Source organism: Anastrepha obliqua, chromosome 6, assembly GCF_027943255.1.
Source record: "Anastrepha obliqua isolate idAnaObli1 chromosome 6, idAnaObli1_1.0, whole genome shotgun sequence".
NCBI lineage: Eukaryota > Metazoa > Arthropoda > Insecta > Diptera > Tephritidae > Anastrepha > Anastrepha obliqua.
The window spans coordinates 15876605-15892700 of NC_072897.1; the positions used below are offsets into that span (position 1 = coordinate 15876605).

Consider the following 16096-nt stretch of genomic DNA (forward strand, 5'->3'; position numbering starts at 1 on the left):
GAAAAAGGCTGTTTTAGGGTCTTCCCGGAAATTATTGGGGGCCGTAAGAACCATGCTTGGACTTCAAGGAACATTTAAAAAAAATAATTGTTAAGATTGGTACATGCGTTGTTGAGTAATGCGCTTACCAACACATTTTGCGATTAATTTTTATATTATAGATTTATTTTATAAGCTACTTTGCTTGGTTATAAAGCAGCTTTCACGCGCGGAGCGATGTTAACTGCAGCGCTGTTGCCAGTGAACTGAGACCGGTTTCTAGTGGAAGGGGAAGGTCCAACGATCATTTTCCCCCACCAGCCGATCCGGTTAATCGCTTGGCAGGAAGGCTTATTACTTTTCAATCAAACCCTGTATATATATTTCTTAAGGTGGTAAGTAGGTTAGACCAGTATGGTAATTTGGCGGAAATTTGGTTGTGTTTGTTTGCGGTACTGAGCGGTGGGCTGCCGAACGAGTTATTGTTTTAATATTAGAAGCTTCTGCGTTGATGCTTTTTGAAACCGCTTTATTGTTTGTTAGAGTTATGGATAAGGAAAGAAATTTTTACAGTCAGCCTTTCCTGTTAAAAATTTTGATATCGGCTTCACTTCGTACCAATCAGGGATGGAAAAGGATGTCATAAGCGGGAAATGGTCGCTGTTCTGGAGTTCGTCCAATGTACGAGAAGAAAGGCCGGGAACGATAGAACTGGATGCAAATACGATATCAGGATGGGTAAAGGTTCGGTGTGTGGAAGAATCTGTTGGTAGGCCACAATGTGCTTCAGGCATTCAAATCCTCTAGGACTATAATTGGGGTGGAAAATTTTTGAATTATATGGGTAAGCTCCTTATGAGTAAAATTTTGGCTAGGAGGAATATAACAATTACAAATTACAAATTTTTCTTCATAGCTAGGCAGGATATATTAGATAAATGGGAACTATTTTATGATTTAAAGATTTTTTTATGAAAAAAGCGATTCCTTGCCTACGCAAGGTATTTTAAGGCAAATTTGGAACAAGCTATTATATTTATTAGGTGCGTATGCTGTTTTATTGGATGGAATATGTGTTTCTTGAAGTGCGGCAATTGCCGGGCTGAATTCATTGATTAGTATATTTAAATCTATGTAGTTATTAAGTCGTCCATTAATATTCCAATGTATTATTATTACAGTGCCATCGATATTCGCGTTATATTCATTTGCGTTTATGTTTGCCGTGTTAGCATTGTTGCTATTAGAAAATATTTGCTTGGTTTGTGGGTTTCTATTGTTATTATTGCTGGTGGAAGTAGGTGATGCTGGCTTGAATTAATGAAAATAATTAATAAATAGTGGAATTATGCTGAGCGCACAGAGAGCGTCTTACTTCGCGCATACAAAGTTGATGAAGTCTAGATTACTTTCTAGAAACCAGAATCTACGAATTTAGAAAACTGTCATAAGACCTACACTCACATACGAGTGCGAAATCTAGGTTCTGAAATCCAGTGAAACCGATCAGTTAAACTGTTTTGAAGGAAATATTCTAAGAAATATATATGGACATGTACGACTTGAAGACGGCACTTATTGCATTTGGAACAACGACGAGCTAGACACATTTATCAGGGATGCAAATATAATCAGGTACATCAAAGCGCAAATGATTCGATGGCATGGCCACATTTTACGAATGAGCAACTACAGAACTTTAAAAAAGATCTTCGAAACAAATCTATAAGGTGACAGAAGAGGCCGGCCGAGAAAACGATGGAGAGATGACATTGAAGGCGACTTTGGAGTTATGGGCATATTTGATATCAAACGAAAAGCTGATGACCAAGTGACGTGAAGGCGAATTGTAACTGAAGTAATGGTTCACCCCGAACTGTGATGATATGATGATGATGATAACTAATTAATTGAAATTTAATTGGATTAAAAATATTTATTGTTGTTTCTAATACTTTTATCATAACGCTTGATAATAAACCATGTATTTTGTCTTTCTGTCCGAAGAGAAAACGAAAAGTGCGGATGGCCCGTCCCCCCTGTTGTAGTGATCCCAGAGGTACGATTCCCGGTTGTGATTGCCACACGATTTATGAATCATATTCTTCATAACTATTTCGTACAACTCTGGATTTGTTTCGGAGTCTGGGATTTCTGCTCAAATGCTAGTGTGAATTTCACCTGGTTTTATTTTCTCAATCATCTATCTTATCACCAGTAACACAATTAATTTGTGGTTTGAATTCAATTTCTGAAATTTTCAATATTCAATGCGTCGAGTCTTATTGCTATCAATATACGTGTTCGTTGTCATTAGTTTTTATGGCAAAAGTTGCTAGAATAGTTCGTGAACTATATAAAGGCTTTTTTTAAAGAGCTTGAAAATTTAACATGGTAATACAAAACAGAAATATTGTTGGAATTCACTTTTTTATTGTATTCTGGTAGATAGTTTTATGTGACGTAGATAGTTTGTGTGAAATGCTGAAGCCGACCGTCAACCAACTGATTGGACCTTATCAGCGTGGCTTTAGACCTGGAAAGTCTACCATCGACCAAATATTTACAATACGCCAAATTTTAGAAAAGACCCATGAAAGGAGAATCGACACTCGCCATCTTTTCGTCGATTCCAAGCTGCATTCGACAGTACGAAAAGGAGTTATCTGTATGCCGCGATGTCGCAATTTGGTATCCCCGCAAAACTAATACGGCTTTGCTCAACAAGACAACTTTGCACAACACCAGCAGCGCCGTCACAATTTGGAAGGACCTCTCTGAGCCGTTTGATACCAAACGAGGTTTCAGACAGGGTGACTCGCTGTCGTGTGACTTCTTTAACCAGATGTTGGAGAGGATCGTACGAGCTGCAGAACTTAATCGCTCAGGCACGATATTTTATAAGAGCGTATAATTGTTGGCATATGCCGATGATATTGACGTTATCGGCCTTAACAACCGCGCTGTTAGTTCTGCCTTCTCCAAACTGGATGAAGAGGCAAAGCGAATGGGTCTGGTAGTGAACGACGACAAAACGAAGTACCTCCTGTCTTCAAACAAATAGTCGGCGCACTCGCGTATCGGCATCCACGTCACTGTTGACAGTTATAATTTCGAGGTTGTAAAAGACTTCGTTTGTTTAGGGACTAGCATTAACACCGATAACAATGTCAGCCTGGAAATCCAACGTTGAATCTCTCTAGCCAACAAAAGCTACCTTGGACTAAGTGGGCAACTGAGCAGTAAAGTTCTCTCTGGATGAACAAAACTAACACTCTAAAAGACTCTCATCATGCCCGTCCAAACGTATGGCGCAGAAGCGAGGACGATGACAACATACGATGAAGTTACGCTTGGAGTGTATGAAAGAAAGATTCTGCGTAAGATTTTTGGACCTTTGCAGGTTGACAACGGCGAATATCGCGATGGAACGATGTGTAGTATGATTATAAGTCGGATATGCCTTAACATTAATATTCATAAACATTTTGTTTTGGCTTTTATTTTATTGTTCACTTATGCATTCACTGTGCTGTGCCGTTTTAAATAGAGTATCATATTTCTTAAAAGGTTCATTACACTTGAAAGTAAACGCAAACATAGCTAACGTAATTATTTTATGCGCGGCGCGTGAATGCTAGAATCATATTACACAAGTAAACACCGAAAAATTGTTATTGGCTTGCATTGATAAAAATTGCTATAAAAACGCTTGTACTTAGTATGTAAGACACAAGAAAGAAAATAATCGTTTCACAAGCTGGATGACTAGCTTGGAACGACAAATAAATAAATTTAACATAAATAAATATACTTTCTTTACAGATGAGCTGTATGAGTTTTACGACGACATAGACATAGCGCAGCGAATAAAGATCCAGCGGCTACGTTGGCTGGGTCATGTCGTCCGAATGTATACAAACGCTCCGGCGTTGCGAGCATTCGATGCGGTACCAGCTGGTGGTAACAGAGGAAGAGAAGGGCCCCCTCTGCGTTAGAAAGATGAGGTGAAGAAGGACTTGGCTTCACTTGGTGTGTCCAACTGGCGCCGGTTAGCACCAGAAAGAAAAGACTGGCGCGCTTTGTTAAACTCGGCCAAAATCGCGTAAACGGTTATCGCGCCAATTAAGAAGAAGAAGATGTTGTGATTAGGTATATTTACAAAAGTTTTCTGAGTTGCATCAGTCTCGGATATTAGCATAATGTCAATTGCTTTGTCCAGAATAAAAGTCTTTAGTTCTATTTAGTTCGTGGCACGTAAGTCCGTTTGCGGTCCAAATTGCTGTTTTTATTTTACTTAGTGCGTCCATCTAGCTTCGATACCAGTATGGTTGCAATGTTCATCATGGTGGCCATTTGTGTTATCAATTGTTTCATCATAGTTTTAAGTTCAGTTTAATCATCGTTACTTGATGTAGTACTATAAGGGTTGTTAAATTGTTTTGTTAATGTTTTCGTTGATGTTGCTTGTGCATAAGAAACGCCTAGTATAAGTGTTTGATTTGCATTACTGCCGAAACATTTTTCCTGGTGATGTTATTTATTACCTTGTTCTTTTGCAACCTCTATAATTAGCTGTATGGCTTTTGCCACAATGAGTACATTTAATTTGGTATGTTTCCGCTTTGTTCTTAAAATTTTGTTTTAGTAAGTCTGTTATTTTGGTATGATGTGTTGCTTCGTTCGGTTGGATTTTAATTCGTTTCGGCTAAAAACTTTTATCTTGTAGTATGATTATAAGTCGGATATGCCTTAACATTAATATTCATAAACATTTTGTTTTGGTTTTTATTTTATTGTCCACTTATGCATTCACTGTGCTGTGCCGTTTAAATAAAGTATCATATTTCTTAAAAGGTTCATTACACTTGAAAGTAAACGCAAATATAGCTAACGTAATTATTATATGCGCGGCGCGTGAATGCTAGAATCATATTACACAAGTAAACACCGAAAAATTGTTGTTGGCTTGCATTGATAAAAGTTACTATAAAAACGCTTGTAATTAGTATGTAAGACACAATAAAGAAAATAATCGTTCGCCAAGCTGGATGCCTAGCTTGGAACGACAAACAAATAAATATATTTAACTCAAATAAATATTCTTTCATTACATGGCGATCCTGCCAGCTTGGTGCTAAGATTTTTTTGCACAAGTGGCGGAAAGCTCAAATGCTTATTCCAAAGTCCAGCTTGGTGCTAAGATTTTTGCACAAGTGGCGGAAAGCAAATACTAATAACAAAGTCCTGGTATTGATCAGCCAATAAAATCTACCAGTTGCGTGAAGTTCCTGGTCTGGCCAATAGACCAGAAGATAGATGACCACAGAAGGGCCGAAAGCTATCTCCATTGAGGAGTACAGGAGAAGAAACCATTTATTAAAGAAACCAGCCGATCAAGAACCAGTCATCCCAATCATAAAGAAGCCAAAGCGCAGAGGCGGCTATACCCAGCGCATTAAGCGAGAGATTGGATATCTCCTCCGAGAAGTCAACACTCAGCCACCACCACCTTGGAAAAAGGCTTGCTCCATTTGGGAACGCATCTCAAAATTGGAATTCCTGCTGCAACAGCGTAAGCAAATTAAATAAATAAAAACAAAAAAAAAAACTGTGCGTGTTTCACGCAGACAGTATAGGCTGACAAGCGTTAACCGCTCGCAGAAAAAAAAAAATACAATAAATTATTTCTTTACATGGCGAGAATTAAACCACTTTGGTTTCTGTTGGTTATATGTTTGCCTTATAAAAATTTAGAGATGAAACTGTAAATGAATATATTAAGCAAAAAAAAAAAAAATGATTCGGAAAGTCATTTTAAATTATGAAAATGTTTGAATTTGATATAATATACTTTCTAATATGCTTACTCAATAAATGAATTAACTTGAAAAACAAAAAAAAAAATTTAATCAAATGTAAAAAAAAAAAACAAAATTTTTCAAAATGTTTATACACACATTGTCGTTTAAAAAAAAAAAAAAAAAAAAAAAAATATATATATATATATATATATAAATAAATAAATATGTAATGTAAAAACAAAATTATATATCCTTACATTATTTGATTTACGGTATAAGGCCCCCAATAGCTAATTTTTTTTTTTATCAAAAGTTGATAAACCCAATGCCAATGTAGTAAACGAAGTAGACGTTAATACTGGCTTAAATTTAGTAGAAATTTGCTTAATTATAATCACAGTCGTAACCCTATTAATTAGCATTAAAATTATATGCTATGCATAAAAAAAACAAAATCAAGGAAAAGATAATCACGTCGCGGACGCTTTGTCTCGCATTACAATAAATGACTTAAAAGATAATCACGTCGCGGACGCTTTGTCTCGCATTACAATCAATGACTTAAAGGAAATAAATGAAAAGAATCAAAATTTATACAAAATAGTGACTAGATCAATGTCGAAAAATAACAACAGTCCAACTACACAGCAGCACATTAAAACATATGATAAGCCCAAAATATATGTCCCAATTAATAACACTGACGTCAGGAAATACAATAAATTAAAGATTACACCCACGCGATGTTACATCAAACGAGGAAAATCTATAATGGCATATATAAAAATTGATGACTTATTTGTTAATGGGAAAATTGACTTAGGACAATTCTTCTCTAGGCTCGACGAAGTGGCCGACAAATATGGCATTAATAATTTACAAGTGGCACCTAGCGAGAAAATTTTCGAATTTGTCTCGATAAATGATTTTAAAAATAAGGGCAATATGATATTAAATAAAGTAAAAGTAGCGCTACTGAATGAGGTGACCCAAATCAATGATGCTAAAACTGTAATGGACATTCTAAAAAGATACCACGATGACCCTATAGAAGGCGGTCATTGCGGAATTTTCAGAACACTTATGAAAATTAAAAGACATTACTTCTGGAATAAAATGTCAAAAGATGTTGCTAAGTACGTAAAAACTTGCGAAAAATGCCAAAAAACCAAAATAACAAAGCATTTAAAAAGCCCAATGACTATAACACCAACACCTACAGGTACATTTGATACAGTTATTGTAGACACGATAGGCCCACTACCTACAACAATTAATGGCAATACTTATGCAGTCACAATAATATGCGACATGACAAAATATTTAGTCACGATACCCATCCAAGACAAAAACGCCAAGACAGTGGCGAAAGCAATATTTGAAAAGTTTATTCTTACCTACGGTCCAATGAAGACGTTCATTTCGGACATGGGTACAGAATACAAAAATTCAATACTAACAGAGCTATGTGAATTGCTAAAAATAGAGAAAATTAATTCAACTGCTTACCACCACCAAACATTAGGAGTAATAGAAAGATCACATAAAACTTTCAATCAATACATAAGATCTTACATATCGATTGACAAAAACGACTGGGATGAGTGGCTACAATACTTCACATACTGTTTTAACACCACTCCTTCTACAGTACATGACTATTGTCCGTATGAATTAGTTTTTGGAAAAACACCAAACATGTTTCAGCAGTTCAAAAATGTAGACCAAATTATTCCATTATATAACATAGATAACTACGCTAGAGAAGTAAGATTTAGGCTAGAAGTAGCACATAAAAGAGCTCGCAGTATGATAGACATAGCTAAAATTAAGCAAAAAACATTTTATGATAAAAATAGTTTAGATCACAATTTTAGCATAGGCAATTTAGTTTTACTTAGGAATGAAGTGGCCCATAAACTGGAACCGCAATATTGTGGGCCTTATACCATTAAAGCAATAGATGATAAAAATAATGTTACTATAGTCGATAAGTTATCTTTAAAAGAACAAATAGTTCACAAAAATAGGCTTAAGATTTATCAACAATAAGTAGTTTTAAAGACCGGTCTAAACTTAGAAAATTAATACAATATATACATATAAATAAAATTAAGATTACTCTTATGAACATTTTTTATTTTAACAATTCAATGTAAAAGAATGTTCATACAAAAAAAAAAGTTGTATGAGCATTCTTCCGAAGAAGGGAGGTGTAGTATGATTATAAGTCGGATATGCCTTAACATTAATATTCATAAACATTTTGTTTTGGTTTTTATTTTATTGTCCACTTATGCATTCACTGTGCTGTGCCGTTTAAATAAAGTATCATATTTCTTAAAAGGTTCATTACACTTGAAAGTAAACGCAAATATAGCTAACGTAATTATTATATGCGCGGCGCGTGAATGCTAGAATCATATTACACAAGTAAACACCGAAAAATTGTTGTTGGCTTGCATTGATAAAAGTTACTATAAAAACGCTTGTAATTAGTATGTAAGACACAATAAAGAAAATAATCGTTCGCCAAGCTGGATGCCTAGCTTGGAACGACAAACAAATAAATATATTTAACTCAAATAAATATTCTTTCATTACAATCTCAAATTTAGTATTTGGCAGGAAATTCAAAGCATTTGTTAGGGTACATACATTTTCTACATTTTGTACATATATTGGTGGCGGTTTTTGCGCACGCTGCGTACCTGAATCTTTTTCTATTGGATTGCTTTCTGGCTCATTGGTATTTGGTTCGTAATAATACGTTCACATGGTTCATATGTGCATTAATCCCCTCTAAATCCACCAAATTAATCTACCCGTTCACATATGGCAGATTACCTGCAAAATTTACAATCAGCTGTCAATACTGCTTTAAGAGCTTTTTCTTCATAGAAATTATTTTGGTGGAATGGTATTGTTGGTGTTGTTGGTTTCTTTAATTATTAATAATGATATGAAGAAAATACAAAGAGAAGAAATAGTTAATTTAATTGCGGAATTAATTGGCGTTGGAGGAAATCCGTATCCGACGTTTGCTGAGGTTGCAAAAAATTATGGCAGCAATGCGCATGGGATATTCTATATTAGATTTTAAAATAAGTAATAAGAGGACAAAACGTTTATGGACACTCGCTTTTTCCTGTAAAATGAATCCCTAATTAATAATATCATATTTAAGAAAAATTGTATTACAGTTATGTTTACAGACCTGTTTTCTTTGCTGGCATCCATTTCATATAGTTTTTATTATGATATTTCTCTTTACATTCGTAATAATAATTATCGATAACACAGAAAATACAGGGTTGTATGTGGAAAAGTATCGTTATTATCTAGGATTATTTTACAATCTCAGATTTTGGGAGAAACATTTTGTATGGGAAATCGCGCTTTTTAATTACGGATTTTGAGTTAAGCGCGAAAAAGTAGATCATCTACTTATATGTGAACGTATTATTATCTGCATCCAAGAGATCGAACCTATTTGATGAAGCTGGATTGCTTAACCAATACTCTTGTAGAGTTGTTTATGCAGAGCTTTGCATTTCGATCTTTTGTTTTTTTGTTATTATTTGAGAGTTCGAGTTTGTTTGGTGATTGCTTCTCTCGGTTTCTCTTTAACTGTGATTGTACAAAGTCTTTTTTTTTTTCGTTGTGCATTTGCATTCTTCTATTGTGCGTTGCTGTTAATGGCAATACGATCAGTGTAGCTGGTGCGCTATATTCACCACTGCGTGTTGCGGTTTGAAAGAGGGTTGAAGGTGCATGAATTGGTTTAGCAGAAGTGGAGGAAGTTGTTGTTGTTGTTTTTGAGCTTAGAGCCGTTACTGATGTCGTGATAATGGCAGAGAATGTTAATGCAATGAGAAGGTGCAAATGTTACTGTGAGCTTTTTTTTTGTACAATTGAGATTTGAAAGACTTGTAATAAGGGAATCTAGCACACCGAGTTTATAGGCACCTCAATGACTTTTGCCCACACAAAAATTAGAAACACCACACATCTTTCACCTCAACACACATTTCTCACCTCGACATTAAACCAATTAAATTTTCACTATTTTCGTATTTTTGAAAAATTAAGCGAATACGTCAAGTTTATAACATAATTTTTTTTTCAATTACATTAAAAAAAAAACGAATTTAAAAAAAAATTTATAAAAAAAGTTGGCGCCGGGAATTGAAATCGCGTCTAACATGTGGCGAGGAAAAATAGGCGGTGCGTTTATTTCTTCGACTGCTTCTTTTTTTACCATTTTGTTACTTTTGAAATGATAAGCGGATACATAAAATTTATTACACATTTTTTTACGATTACATTAAAAAAAAATTTTTTAAACGAAAAAGAAAAATTTGCGCCGAGAATTGATGGCGAGTCACGTGGGGAGGATAAATACTCAGAGCGTTAATTTCTGCGCCTGCGTTGTGAACAAAAGGTTTGTGATGTCTTAGTAGATATGTATGTATGTATGTATGCGCGCGACGCGATTAAGTTGTAATAAATTCAGAAAGTAATTCATGAAGTTTTTCATTATTATACATAGATTCATAAATGAACGCATGCTCTATATGTACATAAATGATGGTATATGACAATATACACAATATGTATGTATGTACATGTCAATAGGAGGTATTTGCATTCAGAAAAAAAGAACGCTTTAAGATAAATCAACACTTATTTTATATTGTACGTCAATTTATAGTTTAAGTATTCGACAGCATTTACATACATATGTATGTATGTACATTTGTATATGAAAAACAATAATGCACAAGCGCAAGAATCTCATCTTCCTTTCATACATATGTACATATGCATGTATGCCCAATAACCTTGACTTATGTACATATGTACACATGTCACAGCACATCACATTCTTACAAGAAATCAAATACACATACACACTAGTGAACGAGTTTCTTCCTAACAAGTGCAAAAACAATTCTGCTCTATGTATGTATATATACCCACTTTATGTCCTAGCATATATATATATATATATACCTACTTGCCTTATAAACTTCCCACAAAATAATTGTATTCATATGTTACTACATCCATGCACGTTCATACATTCATGCATATATGCGCGAGCACAGCGCTCCCTTCTTGATTCCGTGTACTTTTGTCTTTCAACAGTCGGTATTCCTACTTACAAAAACACAATACTTTGATAGACGCAAAAGCAACAGCAAGCGCAACGCGATGGCCGCTTTGCCACCACACATTCTAAAATGTTCTAGAACACAACAAAAACACATACCTCCATGCGCATGTCGCCCGAAGCTAAAATCTAAGCCTAGCGACTACAAAAACAAAATACCTTCGTAGACGCAGACGCAGTGGCCATGATTCTATCAGCGACGGCGCTGTAAGTGAATCTCATCTCAAGTCACTAAAATTGAGATTATAAATTAGTGACTCTTTTTGTGACTTGAGACGATTTTGCTATTCAGTAAGGGAAAGTTACAAGAATTTCACCAAATATCATGGTGAAAATAAATAGAGACGTTCAGCTGAGGGCACATATCGGCTAGAGATAGTCAAACAGTTTAGCAAAAATTCACTTATCGATTCCATATGTAATGGAATTTTTTCAACTCATTTATCAAGCGAAATTCTTCATCAAAAGCATAAAGAATATGAATATTACTAAGCTCATACAAAATAACGTTTTTAGCTTCTGTTTTATAAACCTTTTACCTGAATCGGTTTATCAACATTGAATTGCATCTTTATATACAATCCGCTAAAATGAACGAGCTGGGTAAGTTGTAAAATAAAAGAAATTTCCTGATTTCTTTTAAAATATGTATTATTTGTTTTACAGATATACATTGCAAAACAAAGCGGACAAGCAAGGAGCAATTCTATTGCTATCTTGCTTTTGTTAGGAGCCATCCGGAGATCAAGCTTCACAAAAACGATCCAACGTGCCCAAAAAGAATTGAGGAGCTGTGGAAGGAGATCGCAGAGCAGCTTAACGCTCTTAAATGCCCGAAACGATCAGCGGCTAAATGGAAAGATTTATGTTTTTAATATACCAAACAAATTGTTTAATAAAATATTTATTTTACAGTAGCTAAACCATTGGAAAAACCAAGTTCGAAGCAGAGCTAGGAAGTCAAAGGCTGATCGACTAGTGACAAGTGGAGTTCGCCGGTTGCAAGAGGAGTTGACAGAGAGGGAGAATCTCGCTTTGGAAACGCTCGGGTCAGTCGTCGTCGACGGAATGCCAGATATTCCAAATATTGGGGCCGAGGTAAATAGACGTGTACATATATATATATATATATACATATATGTGTTTATTTCAATAATGAACATTTTTGAATTCAAAAAATTTGCACATTAATAACTCAACTACTTTTTAATTTTTCAGAGCGAAATAGTAATTACAAACGACCCCGTGACTCCTTCTGTGGAATCAACCGACGAATCAGTCAACAGTCCACGACCTTCATGTCGCCGCAAAACAGATTCGGATGAGTTAATCAAAAGCATGATTAAATCTATGAACAAAGGAATAAGGAAGAGAGAAAATTCAGAGAGCGATGTCTTAACTGCATGGAACAGTTTTGTGACTCCATGAACAACGTGGCCAATGCTATCCTAGCTTTATCGCAAGCCCTTGTCAATAAAGATTGAAGAAGTTTATATATGTTATGTTAGATTTCATTGAATTTTATTTTTTACAAAAGTTTTAAAGTGTAAGTGCGTTCATGCAATTTTGCCGCGCCCTTCTGCCTTCAGAATAATATTCTGTTGACCTTATTGGTTCACTATTTTCATCATTCGATGGGTCTTCTGGTGGGATGGCCTCATCAGTGAATATGCCACGTTTTTGCAGTATATTGTGGAATATTACACATGTATAGATGATAGCTGCCGCATTTTTGTGCGAATATCTAAGAACGCGCTATTGGATAGACACCGAAATCGTGATTTCAGGACTCCAAAGGCACGCTCAATTGTGTTCCTTGCTTTTATATGTGTTTTATTCAAAATCTCTTCGCTAGCGGAAGAAGGTGTTGCTATTGGTGTTAGTAGACATGGCTCCAAAGGATAACCTGAATCACCTAAAAGCCATTTAAATGCTCCCAAAATGTGTTCCCTGATGAGTTTGATTCTCACCGGCGAAGTTGTCCATATACCGGCGTCATGACAAGATCCTGGGAATCGTACATTGACGTTTTGAAAAATTAGTTCGTCGTTGCAAATCTAGGAATGGGGTTATTAGTTATAAACATTACAAAAGGTTGATAAACCAGTATTTATTTTTTATAAATTCACGGCTTCAACATTAATGCTGTAGTATCCCTTGCGATTCATATACTCATGAGGTTATACTCCAGCGATTAAAGATTGCGGGGAAAGTATTGCAATATGTGTGCAGTCAATAGCACCTATGACGCCTTTTATTCCGAATTTGTTATGGAAGCTGCAAATTTTAAGCCGTTGAAATGGTGCAAATGCATATTTTGTACTATGTTTAAAACTTACCCCCTCTTTATGCTGTTGTAATGCTCCGCCTCATTGGGAAAACTAATTTCAAAGTGTTTGTGTTCCACTACCATTTTGCAAATTGCTCAATACATCTCGACACGCTTGGTTGACTCATTGCCGAGAAGTGGCAGTTTCCTATAACGCTTTGGTAGGAGCCATTTGCCAGAAAATATAGTACTGAAACAAACTGAAAGTAATATGTTGTAATCCATACCTATATATTTTTATTAATATATCAAGCCCACACGAAGCTCAAATGGAATTCTCGAATTCCGCTCAAACTTGTCAAGTGGTTTGAGATCTTGAATAAGTTGCCAGCAGAAGGATTTCAGGAATCTTAAAAACATCCTGAAAACGTCTTCTTCCAGAAGGAATGGGTCTTCCGTGCTGCGTAAACTTGCCAGAATCCGTCTACGCATGTTTCTAAAACGTCAATAAATACACAATTATTCGTGTTCTTAAGAAATTTTTACCCAAAACATATTACTTCGCTTTATTTTCGTGTTTTTTTTTTTTGCAATATATATAAAATAATTAATTCCTCTTCCATATTTTTTGTTTTGTGAGCTGCTCAGAAGTAGATCACTAATTAGTGACTTTTTTTTGAGACTAATGACGTGAGATTGCTTACTGAATTGCAACTAGTCTCAAAATCAAATTTCACCACGAAAAGTCTCAATTAGTGACTTGAGACTGCTTACAGAATTCGGGCATTAGACTCCTTGAACAATTCCAGCGCATTACACATTTCTGTCCGCAAAGCCGCATATATGTACCCTATGATCAAAAAGTACCGGGAATGTTTAAATTAAACAAAACAGAGTTAAATTTCAGGCAAATTTATATTATCTCCTTCAAAATATGACCCGTCTGAAGCAACACACATGTGCCAACGTTTAACCCAGTCCTCCAAACACCCCCAGCAGGCCGACATGGCCTTCAGCTCCTCCGTCGTATTCTCTTTGATCAGTGCGATGGCGCGTTACCATCATGCAAAATCCAAGAATTGTTTACTCAAATTTCCGGCCGTTTGCAACATACAGCATCTCTCAAAGGCTTCAAAACGGATAAATAATATTCTTTATTGACTGTCTGGCCCGATGGAAGGTGCTCATGGTGGACTATGCCTTGGCAATCGAAGAAAACAGTCAAAATCACCTTCACGGTTCTTTTTGCTCATAGGGTATACATATCCCATCTTTTCACTGACGGGCAAGAAGACGGTCGCAGTTGTTGTTTTTTATATGCATACATTTTGCGTTCGTTGAAGGTTTGTATATATTTATACATATTTATATACATATGCGTGTATGCGCGATTGGCTTTCTGGATGCATCCATGGATATTGGAACATTTTCTCATCAATATGTGCATGTAAGTAGTTCAGATTTGACTGAAGAGATTAAATACATACATACATAAATACATTAATGCACATTCATATGCATTGCCTTTATGGCTGTTTTACATATAAATCAATTCAAAAGAAGTGTGAATAATTTTATATCTCTATATATAAAAATCAATTGCTGTTCGTTAGTCCTAAAACTCGAGAACGGCTGAACGGATTTATCTTATCTTGGTCTTGAAATGTCCGTGAAGATCTAGGGAAGGTTTAAAAGGTGAGAAAAATTCGAATAATTGCCGTGGAAAACCCTAAAACCAGCACTTTTCTTCTTCCCATATAAACGTTTTCTAAATAAAATTATAGTCAATTTGAACTTTATTGATATTTAATAAAGTTCTTATTAAATTATACTCACTCACTGTGTTCATCGGTCCGTATAGTTTGGATACCTATTGGTGGATAGGGTTCGAGATATAGGTCAAAACGTGGACCCGGGTAACCTTCGGACGTGTATGTACAATATGGGTATGAAATGGAAGCTGTTGGTGAATGCTTTAGTTCAGAGTATTTTTCATGCCGCTCCGTGACTGGGGTCTCGAGATATAAGTCAAAACGTGGACCCGGGTAACCTTTGGTTGTGTATGTACAATATGGGTATCAAATGAAAGCTGTTGATAAGTGCTTTAATACGGGGTAATTTTCATACCTATTGATGACTAGGGTCTCGAAATATATGCCAAAACGTGGACCCGCCGTGTCTTTAAACCGAATTAAACCAAACTTACACACGTTGTTAAGGAGGTATTGCAGATGGTTTCCGTATAGTTTGGATACCTATTGGTAGATAGGGTCTCGATATATAGGTCAAAACGTGGACCCGGGTAACCTTCGGACGTGTATGTATAATATGGGTATCAAATGGAAGCTGTTGGTGAATGCTTTAGTTCAGAGTATTTCCATCCGCTCCGTGACTAGGGTCTCGAGATAGAGACCAAAACGTGGACCCTAGAATGTGTTTGTACAATATGGATATCAAATGAAAGCTGTGTATAGGGGCTTTAATACGGGTTAATTTTCATACCTATTGATGACTAGGGTCTCGAAATATATGCCAAAACGTGGACCCGCTGTGTCTTTGAACCGAATTAAACCAAACTTACACACATTGTTAAGTAGGTATTGAAGATGGTTTCCGTATAGTTTGAATACCTATTGGTAGATAGGGTCTCGATATATAGGTCAAAACGTGGACCCGGGTAACCTTCGGACGTGTATGTACAATATGGGTATCAAATAGAAGCTGTTGGTGAATGCTTTAGTTCAGAGTATTTTTCATGCCGCTCCGTGACTAGGGTCTCGAGATAGAGACCAAAACGTGGACCCTAGAATGTGTTTGTACAATATGGATATCAAATTGAAGCTGTTGATGAATGCTTTAGTACAGAGT

General features: G+C 35.8%; 1 pseudogene; it reads right to left on the bottom strand.

Annotated features, from left to right (window-relative positions):
- Nucleotides 1-12498: 12498 nt before the first annotated feature.
- LOC129250172 (putative nuclease HARBI1) lies at nucleotides 12499-13720 on the bottom strand (annotated as a pseudogene).
- Nucleotides 13721-16096: the final 2376 nt, after the last annotated feature.